A 14,438-nucleotide genomic window follows, 5' to 3' on the forward strand; every position below is an offset into this window, starting at 1 on the left:
GAGAGAGACAGAGAGACAGAGCATGAGTAAGGAAGGGGCAGAGAGAGAGGGAGACACAGAATCTGTAGCAGGCTCCAGGCTCTGAGCTGTCAGCACAGAGCCCATCACCAGGCTTGAACTCACAAGCCCTGAGATCATGACCTGAGCCGAAGCTGGACGCCTAACCAACTGAGCCACCCAGGTGCCCAAATAAGTACATAATTTTTAAAAAGTTTAAGTAATATAATACCATTTTATAAAGTTGCAATTTATTCTTATTTCTGAGAAATTAAGTTGTTCATCTGTTAGTCGGCCTAACTGGCTGACATTTCACCAATATTTACTGAGGAAAATATTTACCCATAATTTTCGATTGTGTCAATCATCATAGTAAGCACTGGAGATATATAACTGAGCAAGACAAAGAAGGCTTTGCCTACCATGGAGCTTCCTTTTCCAGTATGAGTCTGAAAGTCAGGGATACAGAAAATGAATTACACACAAAATAAATGTGATACTTCAGAGAGTGATCAATATGGTGATAAATTAGCATGAGAAAACTGGTGACTGGGAAGTTACCTTAAATAGAATGATCAGGGTAATGAGGTAACATCTGAACTTAGGGCTTAATGATGAGAAAGAACCAGTCACATACACATCCTAGGGAAATACATTCCCATTCAGAGGAAACAGCAGAAACAAAGACCGAGAGATGGGAAGAAAGCAGACATAACCAGAAGGAAGAAGAATGCTAATGTAGCTACAACACGGTAAGGAAGGTTATAGAGATATTACTGCAGGAGGAGGCAGGTATCAGATTTTTAAACCATGACAGGAAGGTTGGATTTGTTCAAATTCCAGTAGAAAGCCTTTGGGTAATTTTAATCAGGTGGTTGACATGATTGAATCTATTTAAAACAGCAATCCAAATCCAACTAATTGTTAGGCTCTTGTATTAATCTAAGTAGGAGAAAATGGATGTATAATAAATAGAATTAGTGGAGACAGAGGGGACTAAGCTCATTTGGGAAATATTTTGGAGATAGAACCAAGAAAATGAATTTTCTGAAGGCAGTACATGAATGGATACATCCAGGGTAATTTTTATGCTGTAACAGAATGCTGATTCTATAACACGAAAATTGATCAACAGATCCATTTCATCAGAAAGGAAGCGGAAGAGAGAAGTTCAAGTATCCTACTTCATGCATGTAAAATACAGGTAACTATTACATTTCCAAAAGAAGATTCTAAGTAACCTGGAAATATGGACATATAAGTATGTAACTCCTAGGACATATCAAGATTGTTGCTCTCAATCTGCAAATCACCAGAATATAGGATATTTCAAAGCCTTAAGGATGGATGGCATTATAGAAAAAAAAAAAAAAAAAAAAAGCCCACCTGATGCCCTAAAGCAGTCTAGTATTTTGAGGCCTAGAAGGATGGGGCGCCTGGGTGGCGCAGTCGGTTAAGCGTCCGACTTCAGCCAGGTCACGATCTCGTGGTCCGTGAGTTCGAGCCCCGCATCAGGCTCTGGGCTGATGGCTCAGAGCCTGGAGCCTGTTTCCGATTCTGTGTCTCCCTCTCTCTCTGCCCCTCCCCTGTTCATGCTCTGTCTCTCTCTGTCCCAAAAATAAATAAACGTTGAAAAAAAAAATTTTGAGGCCTAGAAGGAAAGCCTCAGCTGTAGTTGGGGAATAAAGCAAATAATCCAAGATATTCTATTGTCATTGATGCCTGGGATTGGAAGTTTTCCAAGAAATTGAGGATGGAATGCAGTCAAATCCTGCTAAGCAGCAAATTAGGATGAAAACATGGGATTAATATTGTATAAGATTTCAGTGCTGGTGCCTTAGTAAGAACTCTTTCACTGGCATGTTGAGAAAGACAGCTATAGTAGAGCTAACCAAAGAAAGAAGAAGAATGAAAAACAAGACAAGTCATATACAATATTTGTCATATTAATCATATTGTCTTGGGGGAAAAATGCACTTTATATAAGGTTGTGGCACTTCAACTTATTTTTAAGGTAAAAATTTAGTTGATAATATAAAGTAAGAATTACACCTATTCTGCTCATGAACATACAGAATAGCAAAGTTTTGTTCCTTTTTCCAGGATTAATTAATTTTCATATTCCTTACAGTTCTACTCACTTAAATCCCCATGTTTATATTTACCAAGGGGAAATTTAATTGTGAACAAGCTTATATTTGCATCATTTAAATAGTGCCAAATAAAAATATAATTTGAACCATTTTTTTAAAATAAAAGAATTCCAATTCATTATCAAGAAAAGTTAGGTTTATTGACTGATAATGTGTTGTCAAGACTCAGTTCTTGATAATTTGGTTATACTCCTGTAAGACAATCCTTTTGGTAATTAAAAATTCATGTATTTGAGTGTGTGTACAGGGACAGAGAGGGAGAGTGACACACACAGAAAGAGAGAGAAACAAAGAGAAGAGAGAGTGAGCTTTGAGAAACAAATTTTTAAAATGATTATATGTATTGATTATGTAAAAACATTAATATTTAAATACATTTTAAAGAAGAATCATTTTACTTATCTTTCCACACTAATTATAAGCCAATTTTTAAATGTAAGTGATACAATTATTAACAAGTTTTAGATTGCTCAGTAGAGTTCCGAAGATAAATATTAATGAACATGCTATATTGTGTTATATGCCGATTGATTCTGGAGTGTTGTAGACAATTTTATATATCATATTTTAAAAAGGATAAGCTTAAATTACAAATGAATACTAAATATAAAGGAATATAAAATATTTCTTAGAGAGAGACTAACAATATTCATATTCAATGACTCAGTGAAGGCACATGAAAGTTAAAAACATCGATACCCTTCTTCAAATATTTAGAGGGTCTTTACAGAGGAAATTTGGCTTGCATTATTCAAAATGGTCCAATGCATACTCAAAAAGGTATGGTTGCTCCTTCAAATTTTCCACTGCTAATTGTATATGAAGCCAGATGGCAGTAAAGTAGCATCCAATCATGGAAATTCCACAGTAAATTCTTAAATTTTTGAGAGTGAACTACTTAGAAAATAGAATATTCTTTATTTGTGTTATAGACCTCATAGCATCACATTTTGTATTACTGCACTGAAAAGATCCTCTTACTACCATATGGTAATAACTGGGTAAGATTAATGAAGTAAAATCAAAACCCCCAAATGCCACACTATTGTCCTTCCTGGAGATTTCGTGATGACTTGGTGAAATTAGAGCCCTTTCATAGTGATTCAGTATTAGAGAAGAGGAAGGAGGTTATGTGACATTAGTAAACCTGAACTATATTTAAATTTTCACCTGCCATAAAACTTTAGGCTTAAGCATCTATGAAGAATTCAAACTTTCTGTGAAAGGAAAGAGAATTTAATATTTCCTATCCCAAAAACATCTGCCCACACAGAAACATTTGGAGAAAACAAAGAATCAAAACTTGATTCAAAACAAAATTTTCTGAAGTTAAAAAATTGAACTATATCATTGAAAAAGGAGACTCTAACACCAGGTAAAAAGACAAATGGCCAAATGTGTTTTAAACATTGACAGATGAATAATCAAATACTTTAATATTATAAGTTCTTATACATAATACTTGTATGGAAAAGGTAAAATTAAGAAATTAAAATCTGGAATTTACTGTATGAATCATATCTATCATTAATTTAACTTTATATAATTCCATTACATCTTTATAAATATAATAATATTTTTAAGCCTGGAGCCTGCATCGAATGCTGTGTGTGTGTGTCTCTCTCTCTGCCCCTCCCCTGCTCACACTCTCTCTCTCTCAAAAAAAAAATTTAAAAAAAATTTAAAAAACTTATTAAAATGCATGTTACATAAATTATGTAAAATATATATAAAATAGAATATATATGTAAGACTTACACTGATAGACTAAGACTAATATGTACATTTTAAGTATATATGTATATATATATGTGCATATATACACACACACACATATATCCTTAAATATATATTCTTCATATACTAAATCTTCTGGCTTACATAAAATATAATTCAATTTTCAAAATATGTTTACATTAAAGATTGTCATAACAATCTATTTGTGCAAAGTATATTTATTTTTAGTATAATAGAAAACAATAGTATATACTGTTTTAAAAAGACATGATTAAAGTGTAATATGTGGATTGCATAAATTTTACAATACAACAATATTTAAGCTGCCCATCTGGGCAGGTATTTTCTGCTTTCTAACACAATACCATCATCTCTCATCTGGACCCTTTAAATACACTCCTAAATGATCTCCTCATTGCCATTAAACTTGTCACCTCTGTTCCCTTCTCCAAATGACAGCAAGAGTGATATTTTTAAAAGCAAATTTATTCTTGTTGCTCTCTTGCTTAATGCCACTCTATTCCTATTAAATGTAGAATGAATTTCAACATGCCTAGCAGAAAGTCTCTTGCTTCGTCTCAACTTAATTTCATGGAACTCTGCCTCATTTATTAATCTCTAGCTGCTTTCTTTGATCCCTTTTTCTGATGGTCTCTGTTCCTGCAGGGACTTTGCACATCCTCTCTCTATATTGTGAATGATCATTCAATCCTTTTCCTGCACCTCACAGCCTCATATTTAGTATCACTTGTTATTTCAAATGAGCCTAGTTCCACTTTTTTGGTGCTTCCATAGGTTATCATTTTATTTACTGTAGTTTTAACTTCATTTTTGGAAAACAGAAATATTGTGTCCCCAGCACTGAACAGAAAATTAAATGAGTTAGGGAAAAAAAATCTTACACACTGCTTTATCACTAAAGGCTGGCATATCATGTGACATAAAGTAGGTACTTAATACATTTTGGTGACTGAAAATAAATTTCAAGTAGTCTCAGTGATCTGTTATATATAGTTGTGTTATAGATTTGGGGTAAAAATTTAAATTGGTAGGCTCAAAAAGTAAAAGCTAATACAACATTTATATAGGCAGATTGTACACAAATAGTTTAATCTTTGATGTAGTATAAGCAGACATTTAGTTTATTTGCTCCCTTAAGAATATGGCATTTTCCAACTACCTAATCATTTAAAAGAACTTGTTTAGGGACACCTGGGTGGCTCAGTTAGTTGAGGCTCCAAATCTGCAGTTTGGCTCAGGTCATGATCTCACAGTTTGTGTGTGAGTTTGAGCCCCACGTTGGGCTCTGTGCTAAAAGTGCAGAGCCTGCCCGGGATTTTCTCTTCTTCTCTCTCTCCCCCTCCCACCTCAAATACATACACTTTTTAAAAAAATAAAACTTGTTTAAAAATCAGAGTTCTCTTATGATATCGAAAGACCCATGCACTCCTGTGTTTAATGTAGTATTATTCACAATTGCCAAGATACAGAAACAACTTCAAGTATCCATCAGTGGGTTAGTGGATAAAGATGTGCTGTACACACACACACACACACACACACACACACACACACACAATGCAATATTATTCATCCATGAGGGAAAAAAAAAGAATCTTGCCATTTGTGACAATGTGGATGGACCGGGGGCATTATGTTAAGTGAGATAAGTGAGACAGAGAAAGACAATTACTGTATGTTCTCACTGATACGTGGAATCTAACTCAAGCAGAGCAGAACTCATAGAAACAGGGTAGAATGGTGGTTATTAGGGGCTGGGGAGTGGAGGAATTGGGAGGCTGTCGTTTAAGGATACGAACTTGCAAACAATAGATAATGAAGTCTTGAGGATCTAATGCAAAGCATAGTGATTATAGATAATAATACTATATTATAAACTTCAAAGTTGCTAACAGACTAGATCTTAATTTTTCCCACCACAGAAATCAACATGGGGGCACCTGGGTGGCTCAGTCAGTTAAGCCTCTGACTCTTGATTTTGGCTCAGGTCATGATCTCAGGATTCCTGGCATTCAGCCCCACACTGGGATCCCCGATGACAACACAGAGTCTGCTTGGAATTCTCTCTTACGCTGTCTCTCTGCCCCATTCCTCCACCCCCTGTGCACATGTGTGCACATGCTCTGTCTCTCAAAAAAGCTTTTTAAAAAAATCAACATGACGTATACCTTAAATTTATATAATGGTATGTGTCAATTATATCTCAATTTTTAAATATTTTTTAAGGTTGATTTATTTTTGATCGAGACAGAGCCTGAGTGGAAGGGGCAGAGAGAGGAGAGACAGAATCCAAAGCAGGCTCCAGGCTATGAGCTGTCACCACAGAGTCCAACATGGGGCTCGAAACCACAAACTGTGAGATGAGGACCTGAGCCGATGTCAGACACTTAACCAACTGACCAACCCACGTGCCCCAATATATCTCATTTTTTAAAAAATCAGGGTTTCCTTTATTGTTGCTTGTTTGTTTAGTCTTTTGTTTTTATTTTTCCTTTTTATAATCTCTTAGCATTTTAACACTCAAAATGATAAACTACAATTCTCAAAGCCTGAAAAGCATTTGGACAAGCATCAGTATGTTTTATTCTAGATTGCTCTTTCTAATATTAGTGCAAAGAATTACAGTGAGTATGTAATGAAAATTGCTTAGAAGGAACAAATTGAATTAAATCTGTATTTGCTTTTTAAATATTATGAGGTTAACTAAATTTTAAATTTTGCCATCTATGTACCATAGCAGAGAAAGTAGCATAAAAAAGAGCCAGAAAATAATTATCTAGGTCAATTTCTTTAATGATACAATTTATCAGGCTCACGAAAACGTTACCCTGTAGGAAAAAGTAGAGTTGACACACCAATATTTCACTGGCATTATAGTCTTTGGAAAATTGCCTAGTTTAAAAGTAAGATATTTTGGTTCTGGTTGATTAAACTATTTAAACAATCTCTGCTAGTATATGTGGCTTGTCTTTAGATAATCTAAAATAAACACATAAAACAAACAAAATATATTTTTATCCTGTGATTCATTGCTGTGTATATTTTCATTATTTGAAATGCACAATATTGTGGTTTTTAAGCTAATTCTATTCTGGACTGAAAGTACTTTGCATAGAACTGACTCAGTCACTATCACACTCTTGCAGTAGATTGATTCACATATACAAAGGAGAAGCTTTGGCCTTTTTACTATTTTGACTGTATTTTGGTATTAAATTATTTATTACACATTTTAATGCAAATTTATTTGACCTATGGAGTTGATTCTAAACATTATGAAAGGTTTACATGTAACCTTTACTTACCCTCATCAATCCCAGGATTATGCTGAATAACGCAATGTTTATAATTACTATTTTAAATCCTTTGATGGAAATTGTTTTACGCTTATTAATTCAAATAAATATGTCAAATAATAACCAGAATTGCCAATTCCAAACATTCTATCTTCTTCATCCTAGGGACTTCATTAATATAAAGGACAAGCCATAGATAAGATTTGCCATCATGCTCATTTTTTTGCACTTTTCTTTGGAGAGCTTTTTGGTTGTTGTTTATTACAATCACACACGGTTCCTCCTAATTTATAGATCCAAGAACTGGGGAACATTAATCTCTTATGATTTTTGTAACCTCAAATACAAGTTTAATTTACTGAATGCAGAAATGCAAAAAAAATCTTATGGAGTTAATGTGGCTTTTTTTCATTGCATCTTATGTTAAACTCTAATCCACGTTCCTGCAGATTTTATAGTTATTTACCTATATTTTTGGAGGCAAGCAACACAAAATGCCTTTGTACAGGATGAGTCACTCCAAGGAATGTGACTAGAGACAGCATATTAGTACTGCTTGACAAAGCAACTTATTATTTAAGCACAGAAAAGGACAAGAAATTGTATTTGAGTGAAAGGGAAAGGAGAGGCAGAAGAGGAAAAACATCAGTGCAAACTATAACAACCAGAAAATTGGATGAAAAGAAACAAGTCAAAGTTCTAGGAGGAATACCAATATGAGTACAGCTGGCCGCACTACTTATCAGCTGCACACAGGCCAAGCTCCTCGAGGAAATCCAATTTGTTTAGAGGAAGTGACCAAAGAGATAGAGCCAGGCAAATGATCCGAAGTGCCCTGTAACAAAACATACCAGAGAAGCTGCTTTCCATAGTTTGAAATGTTTCCCACTAGGCTTTGTCATTTTTAAGAAACCACCCACTTTAAAATGGCACAAAGAATCCCTAATTCGGACAGAGTTACTATTATATATCATATTTTTAAAAATTATGTAATGGAAAAAGGTGCTGACAACTGAACTAGTAAATTCACATTTTTCTCAAGTACTGAACCCTTTAAAACCTGAAGCAGTTTATTCTGAAATATTTTAAATATACCATTGAATGTTTCAAGACCTCCAACTCTAATTAGGAAAAATAAAAATCAAACAGTATGGCAACACGTATTTCAGATGAAGATTCAAAAGTTAAAAAATAGGCTATATGGACCAGAGGATAGCATTACTTTAAAAGATAAGTGAGACACTGATGGAAATTGGGTAGTATGTCAATAATCTATAAAGGAATTACCAAAGTTGAAGAAACAGGGGCAGGGATATTATCCCTCTCATCTTGAACCTAAAAAAAATGATGTACACCAACTAAAATAAGAAAAATGCAGGCTTAAAGAAAGAAAATAGTTTACATCAAGGAGGTAATTTACACAGTATAATAATCTCTAAAATTGGCCACAGAATCATGAAATCACCAAATTTCAAGAAAATAATGTCTACAGATAGGATGCTGGGTTAGTTACAACCATTGGAATTTGATTTAAAAAAAAACTGGTTTGTAGGTCTTGTATAAGGTTTTCTCTCTACTTTTATCAGTTTGGAAATGAATCAAGAGAACTTGCACTGTGGAATCATGCAAACCAAAATGACTTTCCTTTACTACAGGTTTCTTTCAATTCTAATTTACTTTGTTAACAATTTCTATATTTTCTGTATAAGTGCCTGAATGGTGCCTATTGCCCATGCCCAGTAGAAATTAATTGCATCACAGTTGCTTAAAAGTACTACAGCATCAAAATTCTTAAAAGCATTTGCAGCCTTAATGTTGTGCAAAATGCTCTATTAGCTACAACTAAATTTAAGCTTATGTTGTCTTTATGCTGAAATGGAGCAGTTTCTGAGCTTGATGAAAAAATGCATTACGTATCCTCAAAGTATCATTTTCTCTTGTGTGTGAATTAATATTCTGACAATAAAATTGTTTTCATAGCAATTATATAATTTTTCATGGTTTCTTTTGTCTTTATCGTTTCCACTTATTTCAAAGGTAGGAGTGTGCAAAACCATTAAATTTCTCATCATATAACAGAAATATATTTATAATTTCTAATGGAATGTATTCCCAAAATACTTGAGGTGGTTAAGGGATAAAATAGGTAGGAGTTCGTTTTTATGGAGTCTGAGGTGTTTAAAAATACTTAGAAATAATTGACTTTATACGCATGTATTCCAACTACTTGTGTTTATTTGATGCCTATTATATGCCAAGCACTATTTGAAGATCTTGAAATGCATCTCTGAACAAGACAGACAGTTTTCTCTCCCCAGAAAGCCTGCATTCTTCTAAGAAGGGACAAAAAAGCAAACAAAATGAATGAATCATTGAATAACCATTTGGAAAATATGAGTCTGTTATTCATATTCTGCAAATAATTAAGATAGGGTAAGAGATGAATGACAGGGGCACCTGGGTGGTTCAGTCAGTGGAGCTTCTGACTCAACTGCAGCTCAGGTCACGATCTCAGGGTCGGTAAGATGGAGCCCCACATCAGGCTCTGCCCTGAGAAGCGGGAGCCTCCTTGGGATTCTCTCTCTCCCTTTCTCTCTGCTCCTGTTTTCTTGCTCTCTCTTTCAAAATAAGTGAATAAACTTAAAAAAAAAAAGAGGTGAATGATAAAGGTAAATGGTTTGACATGGGAGAGTTTTCTAACAAAGCCATAAGTATACTAAGATGAATAATAAAGAAGTGGTCATATAAAGTACTGGACAGAACATCATTTCAAGAACAAATTAATATCATTTTTGAGGCAGATATGCCAACCTGTCGCCAGATATCAGTTCTGTCTGTCTTCATAGAACTCCTTATGGTATATTTTTTCTCTGAGTAAGATTTACACCTCATTTCCTTTTTTCCTGAGGCATGCATATGTGTCTAAATTTGTACCAAATATATGTGTAACTAGAAGTGGCATGCAGCTGATGCCAGAAAACCTCCTTATAGATAACCAGCTTGTGCCCTTTGCCACGTCTTTGTCCCTTCCAATATTTTTTTTTCCAAAAAGAAGAAATGGCTGAAATTAAATTTTAACTGTCATGTTGTACCGTAAAGTTGAGAGTCTATACATCCATGGTGAAGCATTTAGTGGAAGAAGTTTGATTCCTTCACCATGAGGACCATGAGAATATCATGAAACATAAAGCATCACGTCAGTGATGAACTGATCAACAAAAAGGTGTTGCAGGAAAAAGAGGGGCCATGGTTAATTCAGCTTTTTCCTCAGACAACTAAAGAAATTCCTAGTTTATTCGTTCATATAGGATTGTTCAACTATAATAACACAGAAAATAACTTAGATAACTCTGCCCTGAAAGAGTAAAGAAAAAAAAAAACTTAAATGTGTATTCTTTATACTTTACAAAAATATCAAAGATTTTGTGCTTCTGGACGAATCAAATGAGAATATGTTATTTGACCTGCCTTCTTATATGAAAAAAACACCTGCAGGCCCCCAAATAGGTAGTATTACTGCTATATTTTGAATAGAAGAGAGGGGTGCCTGGGTGGCTCAGTCGGTTAAGCACCTGACTCTTTCTTGATTTCAGCTCAGGTCATGATCTAATAGTTCATGAGTTTGAGCCCTGCATTGGGCTCTGCACTGTCAGTGTGGAGCCTGCTTGGGATTCACTCTCTCTCCCTCTTTCACTGCCCCTTCCCCACCTTCTTTATCTCTCTGCCTTAAAATAAATAAGTAAACTTAAATTTTGTTGAATAAAAGAAAGATAACCTTATGAATAGAAGATTACCTGACTTGAAAATCTAATCTGATGACTACCTTGAAATGAGACTGGTCGGGTATGGGGGTAGGTGGTATTGATTGAATATTAAGTGGGAGGAAACCGACATTTATTGAGCACTTAAAATGTTTCAGGAACATTAACATATTTTAATATATATCAAGTGTATTCTGAGATGCAGACATTGTTTAACCTATTTGTAGCCAAAATTAGTCAATCTAAGGTAATTTAAATAAATTTTCTAAAGTAATAGCATAGGAGAGCCAGGAAAATAATTGGAACTGATTTACCATCTATCTATTCAAGATTAACCACAAAATGATAGTGACTCAGTTCTTTTTTTTTAAACAATCCAACCTCTCTCAGTAATAAATCATGACAGTAAAGACTAGGGAGTGGAGGATATCTATGGACATTAAGGAATTATAATTGCATATTTGTCACTCTTACCTGTAATACCAATTATCTACCTCTGAAAGAATGTTTTAATGTATTCACTATTTAATTTCAGCAATCCCAATTTCCTTATCTATAAACTTTAGAAGATGATAGGACTAATGTAGGAGTAAATGAAATAATAAATATGTATCAGAATTTGACAAGTAGTTTTATTAACCACTATTTTAATTTTTATATAATAAACTTAATTAAGATGATATACTATTTTAGTTAAACTTACAAGAACATAGCCATAAAATCATCAGAAATCAGATAATTTTTTTTCCATTACTGAAATCACTAACCTAATCATATATTGCACATATTTATGCAAAAAAAAAAGTTTCACTAGCTGTAGCTATGTCAAATATGTATATTGCAGTGTTAAACACAAACCAAAAATCTTCAATTTTTTCCTAGTGCCCAAAGAGAAAGATAGCCTCCGTATACTTTTCTTTCAGCATTTTCTTAGAGAAACAGTATTTTAAACTGTATCTCTGAGATATATTTAAATATTTTTAAAAGCCGAAAGAGTCTTTTGCCACTTATGAATTCTACGGGTGTCTTTCTTGGGGATCTTCGAGAAGTCTATTCTAAATGTGAACATCAAGTAGAGTGGCACTCCAATGGAAGGTTAGCCTAGGCACTTGATTCCAAGTAGTAACTTCTGCTTGTTGCAAAGACATATGAAGTATTATAGTTCCTTTGAATAAAAAATGGCATGTATGTACTTGATTGTGTCTGTCTGGCTATCTAATAGGGTGAGATTTCTTTTGGTCTTCATAATCTCTTCAGCAAATTACCTGTGCTGCACATTACAGTCTGGCTTAATGCTTATTCAGTGATAAAGATTATTTTGTTCTTTTATTTTGGGGTAGGTTTATTGGGTTGGCAGGATATTTTATTTTTAATTATATTTCTTCAACAATTTGACAATGAGGATGGAACTGATCTGACAGTTTCCCAACTTGGGCGGGCCAGCTGAGGGTCTTTTGGCATTATAACAAATCAGGTAAGAGACCTCAAATTATAAAAAGTCTCCCTTTTGGCTCTGTGCTTTTTGAAATAGGAACCAGACAAAACACACTCTCCAAAATCAAGATTTTATGGTCAAGTAAGTATTGGTAATATAGGTTCTTAAAACCAGTCAAGACCGCCATTAGTTTTGATGGTAGAAAAACATATTAAGCCAGAAATGCCTCTTTCTCAAAAATGGGAATATATTTCTGTCACATTTGGAACAGGTAAACATACATGAATCTAGTTTTACAGCAACCTGAGGATAGTGCCTCTGATTTGGATGAAATAAGGTATTTATGGGAGTCCTTAGATGGAATTTGTCTAAAATAAATAGACTGCAGGTATCTGTGTGATGTATATCATTCCTATAGCAAAGTTAAAAATTAGATAGCCAGGAGAAAATCTTGAGAAAGATAGAAAGGTGAGAATTAAAATTATTTTTTTCTTTATAGAACTCTCCTCCTTTTCCTACTGTCCCCACTCTCTTTCATCCTGCTGCATCTGTTACTTCTGTACATTCCTCAGATCAACTTCTAAGAAGAAGGAAGAATGACCTTTTAGATGAATGTGTTCTTGTTTTTTTTTGTTTTTTGTTTTTGTTCTGTTTTGTTTTGTTTTTGTTTTTGTTTTTGTTTTTTTTTCATTTCTGGAGCTCCCTGCAAAGGGGGATGGGTGCACAATATCTTTACCTGGTAATGAATTACTTGCTTAGTTGGGGACATAAATTTATGAATCTCATGCCCTAGCTCTGAGTGCATTTCATATATTAGCCCAATTTCATCTACAAAAATCCTTTGCGACATCAATGCATCACATATCGATAAAGCAGAAATAAAAGAGATGTGATCAGAGAATAATTGAGAACTTGGATAAAATACTGTGCCCCTACATGAAGGCGATCAGTTGGACAGTAGTTACACTAGACATTTGGAAAAAGGTAAACAGAACTATTAAGTAGAAAAATACTAACACCGAGAAAAACTCAACACCATAAATTCTACATTGTTTTCACCTTAATAGGAAGGAAATCAGCCCTTCCTATTCCAATTTCCAATGGAGCTGATGCCATTGAGAGGCTCCCCAGGCCTCCTAGGTAATTCACCTGCTTTATTCACCTGATAATATTACTAAAGTTTTTTTTTTTTCTTCTTCCCCTGTGCTCTCATGACAACTATTCACACTCAAGTTAGTGAAAAGGTGGTAGGATAGCAAAGACAGACTATTACTCAAATATTAGCAGCAGCTACTCAGTTTAAGGACAACAGAGACAAGTAGAAATAAAAACAAAAACACAGCATTAACTGCTGAGTTAGAACTATTTATTCAATATAATCCTTAGTCCGATATCCTCTGAAGGCAGAAAAAGAAGAAACAAACACCGTATATCATTATTGCAAAAGGCCAGGACACTGGAAGATGGATAGTAGAAAGAGACTCTGGCAAATGCAGAAATGGCAAGAACAAATATTCAGGAAATCCCAGAAGGATAAAACTCTCAGCCAGAAAATAATTGTCAAATGGCTTAGGTTGATGGATTGAGGGAATGTCAGGGGTAGGAAATGGTGAAATATGTTTCAATATTTTTTATGCTACCCTATCCTTGCCTTTTCTGGTAAGTATTGGGGTTATTTGTTTCATAAAAATTTTTTGCCTTTGGCATGATGATAAATCAAAATTAGTTGGTATTTTGAATCAGGTTTCTACTTTTTTTTTTCCTTTGTTACTTTTCCTTTTGTTTTTCTGTAGTTTTCATAGAAATAGTTTCCTCTAACAGAGGAACATGCATTCTTTCTCCTGATTCATCCATAAACTAATTGGGGAGATATTTGCTATACAAAGACCTCCATCCATATTCTGTACTCCAGATGGAATGCTTAAGGAGTTCCCTGGGGCTTAGGGAGGAAGGCATCTAACGTGGTTATTTTGTCCTTTCTGAAAGAAACATGGTATGGTATAGAGTGACAATCTCACACTATGTTGGGAAAAATGTC

Source organism: Leopardus geoffroyi, chromosome A1 (assembly GCF_018350155.1).
Source record: "Leopardus geoffroyi isolate Oge1 chromosome A1, O.geoffroyi_Oge1_pat1.0, whole genome shotgun sequence".
Taxonomy (NCBI): domain Eukaryota; kingdom Metazoa; phylum Chordata; class Mammalia; order Carnivora; family Felidae; genus Leopardus; species Leopardus geoffroyi.